Genomic DNA, 6,000 nt, shown 5'->3' on the forward strand with positions numbered 1-6,000 from the left:
TATAACTCCCTTTTTTCGAAGGAGTAACATCATTTCGGCCATCACCTTGGTAAATACCCTCGGTGCCGGGGACAGACCAACGGCAACGTCTGGAATTGGTAATGACAGTCCTGTACCACAATTTTGAGGTACTCCTGGTGAGGAGGGTAAATGGGGACATGCAGGTAAGCATCCTTGATGTCCAGTGATACCATGTAATCCCCTTCGTCCAGGCTTGCAATAACCGCCCTGAGCGATTCCATTTTGAACTTGAACCTTCGTATATAAGTGTTCAAGGATTTCAATCCTAGAATGGGTCTCACCGAACCGTCTGGCTTCGGTACCACAAACATTGTGGAATAGTAACCCCGGCCTTGTTGAAGAAGGGGTACCGTGATTATCACCTGCTGGAAGTACAGCTTGTGAATTGCCGCCAGTACTACCTCTCCTCGAGGGCAGCAGGCAAGGCTGATTTGAGGTAACGGCGAGGGGGAGTCGCCCCGAAACTCCAGCTTGTATCCCTGTGATACTACTTGCAGAACCCAGGGATCCACCTGTGAGCGAGCCCACTGGTCGCTGAAGTTCCCGAGACGCACCCCCACCGCACCTGGCTCCACCTGTGGAGCCCCAGCGTCATGCGGTGGACTCAGAGGAAGCGGGGGAAGATTTTTGATCCTGGGAACTGGCTGTCTGGTGCAGCTTTTTCCCTCTTCCCTTGTCTCTGTGCAGAAAGGAAGCGCCTTTAACCCGCTTGCTTTTCTGAAGCCGAAAGGACTGTACCTTATAATACGGTGCTTTCTTAGGCTGTGAGGAAACTTGAGGTAAATTTTTTCCTTCCCAGCTGTTGCTGTGGATACGAGGTCCCAGAGACCATCCCCAAACAATACCTCACCCTTATAAGGCAGAATCTTCATGTGCCTTCTAAAGTCAGCATCGCCTGTCCACTGCCGGGTCCCTAATACCCTCCTGGCAGAATGGACATTGCATTAATTCTGGATGCCAGCCGGCAAATATCCCTCTGTGCATCACTCATATATAAGACGACATCTTTAATATGCTCTATGGTTAGCAAATAGTATCCCTGTCCTGACAGGGTAATAGACCACGATGCAGCAGCACTATCCATGCTGAGGCAATTGCAGGTCTCAGTATAGTACCTGAGTGTGTGTATATACAGACTTAAGGATAGCCTCCTGCTTTTTATCAGCAGGCTCCTTCAAAGTGGCCGTATCCTGAGACGGCAGTGCCACCTTTTTTGACAAACGTGTGAGCTCCTTATCCACCCTAGGGGATATCTCCCAACGTGACCTATCCTCTGGCGGGAAAGGGTACGCCATCAGTAACTTTTTAGAAATTACCAGTTTCTTATCGGGGGAACCCACGCTTCTTCACACACTTCATTCACTCATCTGATGGGGGAACAAAACACTGTCTGCTTTTTCTCCCCAAACATAAAACCCCTTTTTTGTGGTACCTGAGTTAATGTCAGAAATGTGTAACACATTTTTCATTGCCGAGATCATGCAACGGATGTTCCTAGTGGATTGTGTATATGTCTCAACCTCGTCGACACTGGAGTCAGACTCCGTGTCGACATCTGTGTCTGCCATCTGAGGTAGCGGGCGTTTTTGAGCCCCTGATGGCCTTTGAGACGCCTGGGCAGGCGCGGGCTGAGAAGCCAGCTGTCCCACAGCTGTTACGTCATCCAGCTTTTTATGTAAGGAGTTGACACTGTCGGTTAATACCTTCCACCTATCCATCCACTCTGGTGTCGGCCCCACAGGGGGCGACATCACATTTATCGGCATCTGCTCCGCCTCCACATAAGCCTCCTCATCAACCATGTCGACACAGCCGTACCGACACACCGCACACACACAGGGAATGCTCTGACTGAGGACAGGACCCCACAAAGTCCTTTGGGGAGACAGAGAAAGAGTATGCCAGCACACACCAGAGCGCTATATAATGCAGGGATTCACACTACCCACAGTGATTTTTCCCTTATAGCTGCTATAATACACAGATTTGCGCCTAAATTTAGTGCCCCCCCCCCTCTCTTTTTAACCCTTTGAGCTTGAAAACTACAGGGGAGAGCCTGGGGAGCTGTCTTCCAGCTGCACTGTGAAGAGAAAATGGCGCCAGTGTGCTGAGGGAGATAGCCCCGCCCCTTTTTCGGCGGACTTTCTCCCGCTTTTTTAACGATTCTGGCAGGGGTATTTTTCACATATATAGCCTCTGGGACTATATATTGTGATTATTTTGCCAGCCAAGGTGTTAATATTGCTGCTCAGGGCGCCCCCCCCCCCCCCCCCTGCGCCCTGCACCCATCAGTGACCGGAGTGTGAGGTGTGCATGAGGAGCATTGGCGCACAGCTGCAGTGCTGTGCGCTACCTTGTTGAGGACCGAAGTCTTCTGCCGATTTTCAGGACCATCTTCATGCTTCTGGCTCTGTAAGAGGGTCGGCGGCGCGGCTCCGGGACCGGACGATCGAGGTCGGGCCCTGTGTTCGATCCCTCTGGAGCTAATGGTGTCCAGTAGCCTAAGAAGCCCAAGCTAGCTGCAAGCAGGTAGGTTTGCTTCTTCTCCCCTTAGTCCCTCGTAGCAGTGAGTCTGTTGCCAGCAGATCTCACTGAAAATAAAAAACCTAAAATATACTTTCTTTTCTAGGATCTCAGGAGAGCCCCTAGTGTGCATCCAGCTCATCCGGGCACAAGATTCTAACTGGGGTCTGGAGGAGGGTCATAGAGGGAGGAGCCAGTGCACACCAGGTAGTCCTAAAGCTTTCTTTAGTTGTGCCCAGTCTCCTGCGGAGCCGCTATTCCCCATGGTCCTTACGGAGTTCCCAGCATCCACTAGGACGTCAGAGAAAATAATGAGTTATGAGGACACACTCATACATTTCCTGCCATTGGAAACAGCATCTTTCTTGTCCAGCCATAGAAGGATGAACAGTATGGGCAATTTGGGCAGCATGGATGGTGTAATGGCTAGCATTACTGCCTCACAGCACTGAGGTCATGGAGTTTGTATATTCTACCATGCTTGCATGGGTTTCCTCCGGGTACTCCGGTTTCCTCCCACAATCCAAAAATAAATACTGGTAGTAAGTCAATTGGCTCCGGCAAAAATTAACCCTAGTGTGTGCATGTACATGTGTTTAAGGCAGACTAGATGGGACAAGTAGTTTTTATATGCTGTGAAATTCTATGTTTCTATGTACCTGGTGTGGTGTGTTGACCTGGGCAGTTCCTGGCAAGGGCTGTTGGAAACTGTAGTTTGTTTTGAGTTTGTTCACTGTAGTGCGATGTGGTGCTGGACACAAGTGCCATTAAGTCTGTGAGAGTCTCCAGGACAGGCACTACCCAGGGCAGCACACCACTCCAAGTACTGCCACTACTATTTGATTCTACTCACTGGGGACATGTGGTACTACCGGGTGGCTCCTATCCTCACCCGGGCCAGTCACTGCTGCATAATGTGTAAAGGGCACTAAAACTGGGTGGGCATAATATGTAAAGGGCACTGATACTGTGGGCATGTGTAATCAGCACTACGATATGGGTATAATGTGTAAGAGGCACTACTACTGTGTGGGCATAATGTGTAAGGGCCACTACTACTGTGGGCATAATGTTAATAAGGGGTACTACTGTGTAGTGTAACATTAATAAGGGGCTCTAGTGTGTGGCGCAACATGAATAAGGGACAATACTGTGTGGTATAATATGAATAAGAGAAACTATTGTGTGGTGTAATATGAATAGGAACACTACTATGTGGTGTAATGTGAGTAAGGAACACTACTGTGTGGCGTAATTTGAATTACGGGTATTATCCTTTCTTCATCACACAGGTCTTCCCTGTTTCATGGGGGGGGGGGGGGGGTGGCTAGCCCCTTACTTTGCCAGGGGCGCTTGGATCCCTAGATACACCCCTGGTGACCATTAAACCTCACAGGGTTGGACACTACTCCCCTCCTAAGTCCCACGTAGCAGGGAGGCTGTTGCCAGCAGCCTCCCTGTGCCTAACTCTAATTAAAAACAACAAAACTAGAGAAACTCCTATGGAGCTCCCCTAGCTGTGACCGACTCATCCGGGCACATTTTCTAAACTGAGTCTGGTAGGAGGGGCATAGAGGGAGGAGCTAGCGTACACTGTTAAACTCTCAAAGTGCCAATGGCTCCTAGTGTACCCGTCTATACCCCATGGTACTAATGTGGACCCCAGCATCCTATAGGACGTAAGAGCAGACTCTTCAGGAGCTTCCAGCGATGTGACCGGCTCCTCCGGGCACATTTTCTACACTGAGTCTGGTAGGAGGGGCATAGAGGGAGGAGCCAGCGCACATTATCAAATTCTTAAAGTGCCCAAGGCTCCTAGTGGATCCATCTATACCCCATGGTACTAAATTAATTCCTAGCATTCCCAAGGACGTAAGAAAAATCACTATCTTCCCACACCTTATTGTAAAGTATTATGCCATAGTTACCCTCAGTTTCACATCACTATATGCGATTTGCTATTGTTATGATGTTATGTTTCAATATATGAAATATGTTGGTGCTTTATAATTAAAGAACAACTATAATATTCTGGAAAAATGATTCAAAACAGGACTAGTAAGACATGTGAGCAATTCAAATTACAAAAGTCCCACTTAATAATCTGGCTTTGTATGCCTCCCCTTGTCTGGCTCTTCTCTGACTATTCTTTTGCAGTTTTAGACTTTTGTGTTGTGGACACTTAACACATGCTGACCAGCTCCACACCCCCAGTACAGGGCGGCGGCGCGTGGCTCCACAGGCTGAATAGTGACAGCTAGCCTTTCCTATATGAGAGCAGCAGGTCACATACATATCAATCCCAACCTCCCAGTCTCCTCACCTCACCACCTCCCAGTCAACTCGCCTCACCCCCCCCCCCCCCCCCCCCCCCACCTCCTAGTCGCCTCACCTCACACCCTCCACCTCCCTGTCTCCTCACCTCACACCATCCCACTGAATGCAGAGATGCCAGTAATGGTGTATATCTCCCTGTATTCCTAGTGCAATATAGGGCTAATAACCTGTAGGTGCCACCTCTGTGTCTGGGTTACCTGAGTTCTTTCTATGCTACTGCCCCACTGTCAGCACCCAGGGCCTCATGGGAGCTATAGGATACTCTGTGGTGATTTTTTTTTTTTTTAACAAACTTTATCCACACAACAAATCCAACATTGTTACTGGTTACTGTGGGTCTTAGAGGTCTATTTATTAACATTATTTTTACTAAAATAATGTGAAAAAGGGTGTTTTCACACCCTTTTCACATTATTTTAGTATCACTTCAATGTATTAAAGGGCATTTGGAGCAGTTTCATGAAAAACTGCTCCAACCCTTTAACATACTTGCCTACTCTCCCAGAATGGCCGGGAGGCTCCCGAAAATCGGGTGACCCTCCCGGCCCCCCGGAAGAGCAGGCAAGTCTCCCAATCTGAGGGGTCGCCCCTGCCCGTCCACCCACTTAGTGTGTAAAGTGGGCGGTCCGGGCAGTCGATGACGCGGTTCTTGCTGAATCGCGTCATCATAGCCACGCCCCCTGCAGTGTAATGCCGGCGATCGCGGCATTACCAGGCGGGGGCCGTGGCTTAAAGGAGGCATCACCGTACCCCGCCCCCATTCCGCCCTTGCTCCGCCCCCATCCCGCCTCCGGCCCACCTTCTCCTTACGTCACCGCACTCCCCTGCCCGCCTGCTGAGCCGCAGAGAGCAGCCGGAATGTCGGTAAGTATGCCCTTTAATTGTAATTTTTTTAGTAACCCACATTACATTTTCCATACTTATAATTGGAAATGCGATCTGGACCAAATTTACTTTAAAAAAAAAAGTGGAAAAAAACCACTGCAGTGTGCCCTGTGATAAGGAGGCTGGCGAACTCAGAGGGTAGCACTGCGATATGCAGCCTTTGCCCAGCTTTCTCTGCCCCCTGGCAGAGAAAGCTGTGTGGGGACTGGCCTCCGGTGATCAGCTACTGATCAC

The 6,000-nt window shown here is 49.5% G+C and overlaps 1 protein-coding gene across 4 annotated transcripts in view; it reads right to left on the bottom strand.

The window, feature by feature from the left end:
- DMC1 (DNA meiotic recombinase 1) overlaps window positions 1-5,151 on the bottom strand; it is a 465,896-nt gene extending 460,745 nt beyond the window's left edge. For all 4 annotated transcript variants that reach the window (XM_063938805.1, XM_063938803.1, XM_063938804.1 and 1 more), the window contains exon 1: window positions 5,079-5,151. The gene's annotated coding sequence lies outside the window, so the exon portion shown is untranslated. The remainder of the gene's footprint in view (window positions 1-5,078) is intronic.
- Window positions 5,152-6,000: the final 849 nt, after the last annotated feature.

This window comes from Pseudophryne corroboree, chromosome 9, assembly GCF_028390025.1.
Source record: "Pseudophryne corroboree isolate aPseCor3 chromosome 9, aPseCor3.hap2, whole genome shotgun sequence".
In the NCBI taxonomy this organism is placed as follows: Eukaryota; Metazoa; Chordata; class Amphibia; order Anura; family Myobatrachidae; genus Pseudophryne; species Pseudophryne corroboree.